Raw genomic sequence first — 13,170 nt, 5'->3', positions numbered from 1 at the left:
TGGTAGAACGCTGCTCATATACTGAATACTGAGATATATAGATAGATAGATCAGTATGTTTATTCATATACTGAAATTACTACCAACTCAGAAGTCTAAAAGGATAGAGAGGGATCTCTGGGCCTGAATAAAAAGAGGAGCAACTGGATTCACAAACAAATTCAGTAGGAAAGAAACATCAGAAATAAGCACACGATGGAAATACAAGATATTCCAACTACAAGGACTGAGGCTTCTGCTGTAGCTATTGATCAATCCACACAATTCTTCTCTGCAGTTTAATACAAGAGCTCCTGAATACATGAACCTTCTAAAGTAAGGTTCTAACTATCCAAGTACACAGTGTATTTTGAGTGGAGAGTTGGGGGGAAAAATAAAGAAAGATATATAACTTGGAAGATTCTTTCCTCCTCACCTCTTAATAACATAAGGCTGATGACAGAACCTGTTATACCTTAGAGGCATATTGTAATAGAATACATCTACAACTGAAAGCCAAAGATGTTTTTGCAGCTTACACATATATAATCTAAATGGTTCCAAATTTACTAATGCAAGTCCTAATGACAGCATAGGCTGCAGCATGAATTGTACAATTCTGCCCAGAAGCCAAGGTAAATACTCACGTTAAGCATGCCATCTGTAGAAAAGAGATAATATTTTGTCCTGCTGTTGGTATTACTGGCAGAGTATGTTACATGTGTGAAGAGAAACTTTGACTACAGCTTATGGCAACAGCCACATTCGCTAGGTGGTACTGTCAGACAAATAATAGTAATGCTAATAACTAGAAGGAACTATTAAGATGAATCAATATATAATGAAATTATAATGCATATGTAAAACATTTTTGTCTATCCATTGAACAATTATGAACCACAGAATACAACTGATCTGGCAACATAGCTAAATTGTTATTGATTTGCACTGACATTTTTTTCTCCCCTCTTCTTGACAACATTTCTAGAATTTTTAGCTAACCAGATATTATGGCTCATAGCAAAGATGAAATCTATTATAAATTCTGCACATCTGCTGAGATATGCCATTCTGAAATTAACTGTCTTGAAACCTACATTTGAAGCACATGAAAGGCATTCAATTTCCTGATATGAACTCCTCTTATATCAATACCTAAATTTAAGATAGTTTGCGTTCTTCTTCATGCTGCAAAACAACTAAAAAAAAGTCTCTTTCCTCTGGGATCACAAGAAATCAAGACTAGTATTTTTGAACAGTTGCTCAAAGAGGAAGTCTTCATCTGAGAAGACTAACATTTAAGCGTCTGAATAAATAAGTGACATAAGTTCTAAATAAACATATGACACAATCAAGGCTTTTGAAGTCGAAGTCATGAAAATCCAACAATTAAATCTAAGTTTTATTAGTGTTAACGTAATTCCCCACATTTTTTAATAAGCAATTTAAATCTGCTTTAACAAGGATTTTGGCATACATTATAGACTTCTAACATCTAGTATAGACTAATGAGCTTAGACATAGATACTCGGGAACCACAAGTACTGCAGTTACCGATTAGAGATGGAGGCTAGCATCTCTGAAAATGATATCTCTAACATGGATTTCAAGCGTGTAAACAGGCGAATACACACTGACAAAGTTATAGTAACAAGGAGAATCTGGTGAATTATCCTTGCACCCAGTTACGATGCAAATATTATTGTTTCAAACAACATTCATTCTAGGATGTTAAAATCTCTCATCCCCACCCCCCACGCTGTTGGAGGTTCCTGTTGGGGAAAAAACATTGCATTTGTCTCACAGGCACTGAATTTATCTCTATGTTAACTATTCTTAAACTCAGCAGAGATATAGAGATATCAGATACGAGCATCACTAATACTAGTTTTGATGAGGGATGTAACATTTAAGCTTCTTAAATTGGCATACTACTACCTGATTAGTCTCCCTCAATCCTTATCACTAAATTATTTTTGTCCTCCACTGTTAAAGTCATACTCCCAAATTTATCAGTCCACAATAAACCAATACCTGGTAACTTCAATAACACATTTCCTCATTAACTAGAAAAATCTATTTATCAAAGTTCCAGTCTCAGGCTTTGGCAAGATTTACACACAGCTAATAGACAGGACAGTACTGGGTCCCACTTCAAAAAGAAAACCACAATAACAGGGTTAGAAAAATGGTTCCTTTAGCCATTATCTATTCATCTGGCTCATCTGGAGAATTTTAGCCTTGGACTACCGCCAGTTTTGCCTCACCACCTGCCCATTAATACTCCCCCTTCTGTAAAACTTATGTGTTCAGGTGTTGAAGCTGGAAACATCTGATTAGGAAAACACCCAATACAATGAAAAGGTGAGTTAATATGCACTACACAAGCACAGAGGCAGAGGTCTAGTGCAGACAGGCCAAGACAGAAGTATGAGATTAACGTTACAGAACAAGAGTACAAAATAGGTCAAAGCCAGCAGTAAGTCATTCAGGGGACAGAATTAACTTTAAGGAAAAAAAAAAAAAAAAAAAAAAAAGCAGTTGGGCTTTGCTGAGAATGTTGTTTTGCTTTTTCCCTAACTCAGTACTTTTGGTTAAAATTAAAGTCTTTTCCTCTGAATTGTTTTTAACATGAAAGTCAGAATAGTTTTCTAGTATGTTATGACTTTGCTCGTACCCACCTCTGCACCTACCTAAAGTTAAAAGATAGAAATAATTGTTTTAATATGCTGCAAAGGACTTACATTTTTATCTGATACTTCACTTGATACTCAGGAAGAAAAGTATGTGTTTCATTGAAGATGCTCCTAAATTAAGTTTCCTTGTACAAATTAGAAACTTTGACATTTAAAATGAATTTTAATAGGGTAATAAACTCAGAAAATTTCATAACTCCATCCAAGATATGAGGCATCTCTGACCTACCCAACAGCTTACACTGAATGAAAATCATCATTAAATTTTCATGAGGCAGCAAACCATTAGATATTTTAGAGTTACTTATTTGAGTGATAAAAACAAATATGAAGAAAAACAGTATCATCCATTTTTCAGTGTCTTTGCAAGGACTTCAGAAGAACTTCACAATATTGTGAATATTTGCATTAAAAAAAAAATCTACTTTTTATCTTCCTTATTCCAGAGTAAAACGTTACAGTTGAAACCAACCAGATTAAGTGCTCAGAACAGGAAGTAAATAACAAGAATGTCAATACTTACATATTTCCACCTAACAGTTCCTTGAGGCTTGACTTCTTAAAATGTGTTATTTGTATAGGTAACCTGAAAAATAGGAAACACCATACTCAGTACTTCTTGGCAACCAACACAACATAAAGATTTAACATTATTTCTTTAAAATAAAAAAAGTTACAATCTGGTATTCCATCAATTATGATGTTCTGAATATACATATTTAGATGAAATTCCCTTCTTAGATAATCTTTTCCTCAATTACTTGACTTATCCATCTAATTTAAGCTATCGCTCCACTCCTTTTATTGTGGTGACAGTTACACCTACAGTGATGATTATGTTTATATAGTTGCAGTTTTAAGAAATGTTAAAAATTGGTCCAAAACAACAAATAATGCTGATTTTCTGGCCATGTTCATTTAAAGTGCTCCTCCTGGAAATATGACAATTTTATGGAAGAGAACCAGACTTGTTACAACAGCTAAGGACAAAAAAAAAAAAAAGGGTAATAAAAATATTTTTTTTTTTTACTACAAGAAATTTAAAAGTTTCTCTTCTAAAAACTAGTAGACAAATTGGAGCTTATTACACTGAAAGATGGAAAATATGAATTGTGGAACAGAATGTTCGTGGTTTGCATCTGCAAAGAGCTTCATAAAAGATGCCTCAACACGTTTCCAAAAACACTGATTTAAAAAAAAATAAAAAAAAGGTAAGGGTGGAATAAGTGAATGAACATTATTAGAAGACTAAAACGTTCTTTATGTGACCAGAACAGACCTTCATTAGTAACAGGTTTCCTTTGCAAAAAAAGCTCAAAGCAACAACAGACTAATTATGTAAATCTGACTGCATACCTTGACAAGAATAGATATTAATTTAACATTACCAATGCCATACAAGGAAGTGAGACGCGTACCCAGTGCATAATGCACACTATATTTAACAGTAAGACATAAAAGAATAGGTTTTCATTAATAAAAAATATTCAGTACTGGTTAAAGCTGATTCACCTTGTATACCTTAATCCATATTATGAAAGAAAATAAATGGAGTATTTACACAAAAGGAAAAAAAGAAAGTCATTTGTCATATAACATCTTTTTTCAGGTTTTTTTTTTGGCCACCAAGCCAAAACATTCATTGCTTATTCCACTGTCATGGAAGTGAATCCTGCAGAAACTTGTATGTAAGGATTTTCAGGGAAGAGGCAGTGTTACTACCTTTTATCTTTGTGAAATTAAAACTATTACCAGGCTAGTCAATCTACTGCTGCAGGATTCTGTAAGTTCATTAACAGCATTGCTCAAATGATCAGTAATATGAAGAGCACTTACAAGATGCAAGAGAAATTCATGTACCACTACATCTTAGGTTATTCCACAATTCCACACACACCCTTATACACAATGATTTTTGCCATATTTCTCTGCAATAGGCTGTTGTTAAAAAATAAATAAATAAAACATAAAAATAAAATTAAAAAATCATGTTATAAAACTCTGTTGAAGAAAGGGCTTCCTAAAAGGCAGTCAAATGAGTTGCACATAACAAACTTGAATAGAGCCTAAGAAGTCAGAGTTGGGTGAGGAGTCAACATATACTATTTTCAATCAAGTAATTTTCACTATTCATTAAGACCTCAATGATTGGGTTCCCACTCTCCTCCCCATTAAGAACCATCAGGTACATCATCAATTAACATGGGGGTTTTTTGTTCCCTCTCCCTCCCTACAGATGCTATTTTTAGCGTTTTCCCCAAGTCTCCTTGGACTTCTTTCCCAACTTACTCAGAATCACTTAGATGAGCTCAGAATGGAAAACCTTTTTTTTTCCCATTATTTTTAAGTATATATGTCATCTGACACCATCTATGTTTTGTAGCAGGTTAATGACCAAATTCTCTCATATTTATTCTGCATAAAATGCCAGGCATTATCCTCCTTCTTGTTGTATATATTTAATAAAATTAGAAACGCAGTTATGAAAACTGTTCCACATCCTCACACTTCATTATTTCACTGCTCTCACTCATCTTATTAAAAGATTGCTTTATAGATGCCTTATAATCAGTGTTTGTAGCTTGCTTTTTCTTTTTTTTTTTTTTTTTTAGCATTATGAAAGAGTAAGATTTATTAAAAAAAAATACTTTATTACATGTGAGATAGGCTTCGCTTGCAATTAAACACCTTCTGTTAATCCAACAAATATCCAGTAGGAAGCATAGAAATGTTAGGAGATGCTACTCGTTTTGAACATAAAATCAGAAATGTGAAATGTGGAGCATGATACAGATACTGGCGCAACAATAATAAATACTATTCACAGAATCAGAACCTTTCCCAAATTTTACATTGCATAAGTGAAATATGTTTTTAATGAAAAGTTATTTCTCAATTTTTCATCTTTAACTGATCATTAACACTCCTAAGATATCGATAATGATGACACTGCAGTGTAGCTTTTTTCTCTTTATTTGACAACAAAGCAGAACAATGTGAAAAGAGATACACATGAATACAAAACAAATATCTAAAAATAGCACTAAGAAGTTTTAGAATTAATGCCCTCAATTCTTGCACATCATGGAAGTTGATTTTAAGCAAATTACATCAATTTTAAGAGACAGAGAGCAGTAATAAAGCTGCAAGTTTCCTACTGCACTAAACAATGATAATGACCCAGGGAGCAGAACACCATAGCCACACTTGGGTAAGGTCTTTCAAAAGAAACAGGATGATTTAAAAATTAGCATTACAGTATAGTCTTTCCACAAAGGAAACAAGATTCAGTATTTATTCTTAAAATAAGGAGACAGCAACCTTTTTTAAAAACAAAAAATCTGTACACTTACTCAAGAAAATGAAATTAGAATATTTATATTCATAGATGTTAAACTGGGAAACAAACAAGTAAAGACATGACCCCTGATATTTGTTTCTGCTCCATTTATCCACCTGTTTTGACAAGCATCTAATTGAAAGCTGAAATATGAAGGAGACAAAAGTAGCACTGGCTACTTTAGATGTAAAGAAAAGCAGCACATATATACAGTATTATTTTACAAGATATTTCTCTTGTTCTGATTTATATAGGGAAAGTATGATTTTTATCCTTGGTACTTCCATTGGTTATTGCCAAATACTGTCTGGATTTCAAGATCTAAACTAAAATTTTTTTTTCTTTTTTTTTTTTTTTTTTAATAAGCCATGCCTATGAGGGGAAAACAAAAACAAATTCTAGATTTTCATAATTCTCAACTTTTTTTCTCCTACTGTTTTTCATGTTCCTTGAAAACTTCTAATAAGAAAAATTGTCAATTAAGGAAACTGTCGTTTTGGTTAAAGCTTACCTTTGGAATGCCATATTATCATTTTTTGTATTCTAAGCCTAATCAGGGACTAAACCTGCTATATCAGATTATTTGTAAACACAAAACCAAACAGGATAGCTTAGTCAAGAAACAGCAAAAGGCAGATGAGAAGTTTAATAGAAACTGAAAAAAAAAAAAACATCCTTGCTACAGAGATGCAGTTGTTTTCACAAAGCTGAAGCCTACACAGGGTTAAGACCTCCAAGATACCACTGTTAAAGAGATGCAGACAAATTTCAATACAGACAGTTCCATAACTGTAGATGCACTTACCATTCTGAAGTATAAATGGCAGCACGACATAAAATCACAAAAGGTGCTTACTAGTATATTTAATTCTATACTACCATATACACGTAAGTAATACTACTGGATGTAAGAGCTGAGCTGACACCTAAGACCAATGAATTATGTACCTTGTGTACAGACTGAGTTATGGGTCACCACCCATTACCCACAGTTGCACCTCAGGACCATAAAGAAGCTATACCACCAACATTCATACAATTTCTTGGGGATGTCAGTAGGTGCAAGTATAGTTTTTATTTATTGAGTCATGTTCAAGTTTATGTTTCAGTGAAACAAAAACACACACTGACAAAACCCAAGAACAGAACCAGAATAAGTGCCGAAAGGAGTATTCTGAGAGCAGTTACTTGATGGGTTTTCAGACTAAGAGGTGACTAGAGAGTTGTTTGCACCTGAGTGAAAATCACAGTCCTTTGTTCAATTCCTAGTGCATTAAGAGAAACAAATTTATTTAGCCTTGCAAATAAATATACTCCTAATAACTGTAACATCCATTTCTTCAGGTAACTTCTGAACTGGATAATTGGTTAGGTTAAAAGAATAGTATTAAGCAAGTGCAGGACAGAAGTTGCCACCATCAGGGACAACATTAGCATAGGAAATGAGATGTGGGTAGTAATATATGGACAGACAGGAGATCCTAAAATATAATGCAGTTTTCAAGGACAAGACTAGATCTCTAGTGGAACAGAAGTTCAAAGGGCTTTTCTGAAAAGACAAGTTTTTCTTAGAAGGAAAACTGATCGTATTCTTAAAACCGTTACTTCCTTTGATCTCAACATTTCCAGGAATTTTATAATTACTGAACTGGTTAGTGGGAACTGTACAGAGAAGTTCATGCGTGGGAAACAGTTTGCTCCTATGCTTGCTGTATCTTATTTTTGCCCTCTGATCCACAGTGCATTCTCTTGTTGAAAAAGTAGGTATAGTATCTGCACTTAATCCACGACAAGAGAATTGCATAACATCAGCTATTCTATATGATGGGAGATGGGCTCATTGGTAGCATTCGGTAGCATGATCCCTGTTAGGACAGCATCATCGTATCCTACCACTAAAATGCATGCATTGCCTTATCTTGTTCTGGATCAAAAATACTTGTAAATACACAGAACAGGATTCAACCACATGAAAGAAACCACAAGATTTCTGCCTTTTCACAGAAGTGTAAAAATAAACAATTTCCTTCCTCTTTCCTCAGAGTAAAGGATAAAAATAATTTGATAACAACCTAGCGATGAAGAACTCAGTATACAACCTAATTTTTTTTCCTCCTTTCCATTCAGTGCTAGATTAAACCCTTTAATTACATCCAAATTCCATTGTAAAGATATTCAAAAGTATCATGTTGTTCAGTTTGCTCTTTTTTCCCCATGCCTTTCCGATTGGAAGTACTATCTTTATTGTAGGAATGGTCCTTTAGGTGTAGCTCCAGTGTGACTCCTATTTTTACCTTTTTTCCTCATTCCTCTTTCTCACAGATATTCTCCATTACTTAAACTGGAACCTTTCTCCCTGACTTTTTCCTTTTAGAGCAACAATGAATTAAGAGGCTGTCAGAAGGATTTGATGGTCAGGGACCAACAAAGACATGAAGACAAAAATAACAGAGGGAGGGATGATATGGGATTCATGGCAGACAACCAAGCTAACTTTAGGGCAAGGAGATGTGAGGAAGAGGTTGCAGCAGAGGGATAAGGTCAAGAAACAACTGAAATGCAAGGACAAAGATCATAGAAAAAAGCATAGTAGGAACATGACTATAAACAAACTTTCATAGCTACGACCCTTGCTGTATGATGATGAGGCATTGTGAAGCCAGGTCCCGTTTGTTTTGTGATTATGGGGACTTGCGAGACTGTTACGGGTTTGTTTTTAATTTAAAAAAAAAAAAAAAAAAAAAAAAAACATGTAACAGAAAACTTATCCTTAAAAAGTGAAATGTGTTCAGAGATTTTAAATGGGTGATAGAGAAAAAATAATTCATTTCTGAACATGGTTCTACTTGCAGTGGAACAATACTTACTAGAATTTAATAAGGATCTTTTAAAAATAATTCTTTTAATTGCAGTATTATGAAATGTACAGAAGTAGCACAAACATTAAGTGATCTCCATTTAACTGATCAGTCCTTGTTACAAACCACTCTTTTTCTCATGAGAACGGAGAAAAGAGCGTTAGTTACTCTGGACAAATAACAGCACAGTATTAGAGCATTTTGAGGATTCTAAAGCTTTTAGAGATGTTATAATTATTTGGAAACTTTCCAGTAAGCACTAAATATCCAAAATAGCACCTGCAGTCAGCTAAGTTGAATTACCTGTTTACCACTTCTGAAAGTTAAAATATTATGTAAAGTTCACTGAAAAACTCAGTACAAGAAACCAAACATCCAGAGACCTTTTATATTTTTACAAAGTATTAATTTGATACACAGTGTTGAGAAAAAGGGTTAAGAAAGATGCAGATAGTTCTATCAGCTGGGAAAAGAAGTTTGTGTTAAATTTTTACTGAAGGAATTAGACTTTAATGGCCAACCTATGTAATATTCCATAAATCATCAGCAGAGTCTGGCCAAAAGAGCATAATAGTGAGGGATTTAACACCATCATCTTGCTAATTGAAAGGACCTGGCCTCATTAGGGTCATGCACTGCAAGTGAGAATGATAACACTGCAAATTATCACTGCTTTGCAGATGCCAGCATGTCCTACCTGTAAAAGGAATATGACCAAGCACATTGAATTCTATTAATTAAAATTTAGTTGTCTGTCATATCACATACCTCTCCCCTCCCTCCCCCAGCATACATGGTTTGTAGAAGGCTTAGAAACAGATGGGAAAAAAAAAAAAAAAAAGAAAAAAAAAAGTAACAATGTCAGCATACACCATGTTTTTCCTCAAAAATTAGAATCACAGAATGGTTGGGTTGGAAGGAACCTTAAAGATCACCAAGTTCCACCTCCCAGCCACCACATCAGGTTGCCTCATAGTGAAGAGTTTCTTCCTAATATCTGAATTAAACCTACCCTCTTCTAGTTCTAAAATGTTACCCCTTATCTACATCACTACACTCCCTGACACAGAGTCCCCTCCTCTCCAGATTCCCTTTAGGTACTGGCAGGCTGCTATAAGGTCTCCCCAGAGCCTTCTTCAGGCTGAACAACCCCAGCTCTCTCAGCCTGTCTTCACTGGGGCTCCAGCCCCTTGATCATCCTCATAGCCCTCCCCAGGATCTGCTCCAACAGGTCCATGTTCTGAGGGCTCAAGAGCTGAATGAACACAGTGCCCCAGGTGAGGTCTCACAAGAGCAGAGAATCACAGAGGAAAAGTGGAGACTCACATCCCTCAAACTGCCAGCTACACTTCTGCAGAGGTCTCAGTCATTTAGAAAAATGAATAAGCTGTTCCACGTAGCATTCATATTGATATTCAAGTTAGTCCTATAGTGTTCTGGGAGATGACAAATGCGAGGTTTGTAAGCAGTGATGTATATACACAGTATCGACCCAACCTCACGAACTGTACTCATGGAGTTCTCCTTTACTTATACAAATAGTACCACTGAAGTCAATAAGACAACTTAAGCCAAAAACCTGAGTCGTACAAGAAAGAGTTAGAAAAGAATCATAGGGACTTCACAATGTAGTTTTAAGGAGACTCAGTTACCAAGATTTCTTCCACTATTTTTGAAGAACAGCATTCCAAATACACACAAGCAAGAGGATGCAACTGCTGGAAACAAGTTTCAGTTCCCTGTGGGTTATTCTCCCTTCGATAAAGGTATATTCAGCATATGCATACAAGAAGAATTCCACATTGCTGTTCTTGGCATTTAATTAGGGGGTAAAGGAAAACGTGCAGGACCAGAATTTTAAGTGTTGGTTTAATAACCTTTATCCAGCTCATTTCTGAATGATTTTCTTCCTCTCTAGAGAGGCTTCTAATGTCAAACACTGGTATTAAGGTGAGTCATGGTTACTGAAGAGGCACACAGAAGGCACATGACAAAATTATTAATTATGGGAAGGAATCAGAGTATTCATTTCACTCCATAAATGTTCTTCTAAAACAGAATATTTAATATTGAACTCAAATACTCTTCCAGTAGCCAATAATCTTACTGTTGTTAATAAAAGTTGGGGATTCAGGATACCACTTAAAACTGTTTCAAATTAGATTTTTAGAACATACAAGAGACTGAGAAGGCATAAACATTTATTATTTTTTTAAAGTACAATAAAATAAATTGGGCATCTTTGTGTCTAAGATAATAAGTTAAGCCACCTCAATACAGTAATTTTAAATACACTCATTCATATGAGTTTGCTAATGTTCATTTTTCAGATTCCTTACTTTCACATCAAATATTAAGAATGGGTCAGTAATATTTTCTGCTGATATCTGATATCCAGCACCGCATATTCGTAGACCGAAAGGTATATTAGAATGCATTTTATACTTAAAAGCAACACTAAAGGTTTGTTTTTTTGTTGTTCTTGGGTTTTGTTTGTTTTGTTTTTGATGTTTTTTAATACAATAAAGAAGAAAAACAGTATGGAAGAGAGAGGTATAATTAAAAAATTTTCTTCCTATCTATAATTTTACATAAAATTAAGTCACAGTTATTATTTTCAAAATCTCACATAAAAGTAGTCTAAGCCACTGCAGCAGTATTTTGAAATCCAATAAATCCTGTAGACTTGGCCTGAAAATCTGAGACACCAACACAGTGTATATATCAATAAGCACAGTACCAAATCAAAAGACAGTTTTTCTAAGCATTCTAGCTTAGAGAAATTTAGGAGAACCTGAACAGACAAGAACACTTCCAGTCAAAACATCCTATGAAAATGAATTCAGTAGGCTAAATAAATAGAATCTATAAAGCCTGTGGAATTCAGTGCCATTGGCTGATATTTCTTTCAAATACATCTTTTCATATGGTTGTACTTCATTTGGAGCCCAAACACCTCATTGAATTCAACATGAAACTGTGGAAACAAGTAAAATCTTTCCCAGGTTTAAGTCTTATTTCTGGAAGCTACTACTAACAACACAGCATAATCACAAGTACATGCTATTAATCAAAAGTTTACATGTAAATACCAATTATAGTGTAGGGTAAGCAGATGCTTGATTTATTTTGCCCTGAAGGCAACTATTGTAACATACTACTTGTCAGTAAGTTTGTGAGCACAAAACCTGCTTCTGACTGCTTTCTGCTTCCACTAAAGCCAGGCATCAGCTCAGGAAAAATAAACATCAGCAGTTGGCAATTAAAGAAATTCATATTAATATATTGTAGCCACTGTCTTGTGAAATAAAACTCCCAGTTTCTGTCAAATTGGAATTTTCATGAGATTTGTGTTCTTACTTTAACCCATTTTATTTCTACTAAACTACCAATTATTGAAACTTAGAAATATGCGTTTTATGTTCTGTATCTTGCCCACAACTCGCTTCCCATGTGATAAAATAAGCACAAAGCAACTCCTCTATAAAGGTATTCTTACATATAACATTAAATTATTATGCAGTAGTTTATAATGACGACGCTATACTGGTAATCAAAGCTAATACAAATAACAGCTGTTAAAGAACATCAAATCCATAAGCACCATCTAGGCTAAAGACATTGCAGCCATTTCTTTCCCATGAAAGCTTTTTAATATCGAGCAGTCTATGTTTGTGTTTATAAAGCCAGTAGAACATGAGCAGAAGAAAAAAGTGTTTAAAATAATGACCTCTGCAAAACAATCTAATACTTTTTACATCCCAGAACAACAGCTATAATCGCACCAATTATCTGCTTTAACTCAAAAAAAAAAAAAAAAAAATCAGAGTTGAAAGATTCCTAAATGAACATTGAAAACCCTTCCTACTCTTTTTTCTCCATTCTCCTTCCCAAAGATTAACAAAGTCTGACATTTATCTCAATGCTATCTCATGTACATACCGATATTTAGTAGGAGCAGCATGATTTCAAAAGTAAATGGAAAAAAAAAGTTTTAAAAAAAGATGAAAATACATCAGCAGATTTGGTGCTTGATTTGTTTTCCTTAAAGCTGCAATACCCATGTTTTTAGTAATCAGAAAAAAAGAAAGAAAAAAAAAAAAAAAGCGCATCTGGTCCTATAAAGCTTTCCAAAAAAGGAGAAAGCTTTCTACAAAACCTTCAGAGAACTGTACATCGCCTCTCCACTGCAAAACCATAACGAGTCAATATTATACAAATTCACATTCAGGATGAAATCTGGTTAAGCAAATGAAATGCCATATAAACACTGAAACAGCTAAGATATTCATCTCCA

The 13,170-nt window shown here is 34.3% G+C and overlaps 1 protein-coding gene across 6 annotated transcripts in view; it reads right to left on the bottom strand.

The window, feature by feature from the left end:
* The window catches only part of FHIT (fragile histidine triad diadenosine triphosphatase), a 565,148-nt gene that overhangs the window by 488,733 nt on the left and 63,245 nt on the right, over positions 1-13,170 (bottom strand). For all 6 annotated transcript variants that reach the window (XR_014696330.1, XM_084530544.1, XM_084530543.1 and 3 more), the window contains exon 2: positions 3,199-3,261. The gene's annotated coding sequence lies outside the window, so the exon portion shown is untranslated. The remainder of the gene's footprint in view (positions 1-3,198; positions 3,262-13,170) is intronic.

Source organism: Aythya ferina (assembly GCF_964211825.1).
Source record: "Aythya ferina genome assembly, chromosome: 10".
NCBI classification, from domain to species: Eukaryota; Metazoa; Chordata; class Aves; order Anseriformes; family Anatidae; genus Aythya; species Aythya ferina.
Note: the sequence above shows the minus strand (reverse complement) of the source record. Positions and strands in the feature narration are given on the sequence as shown.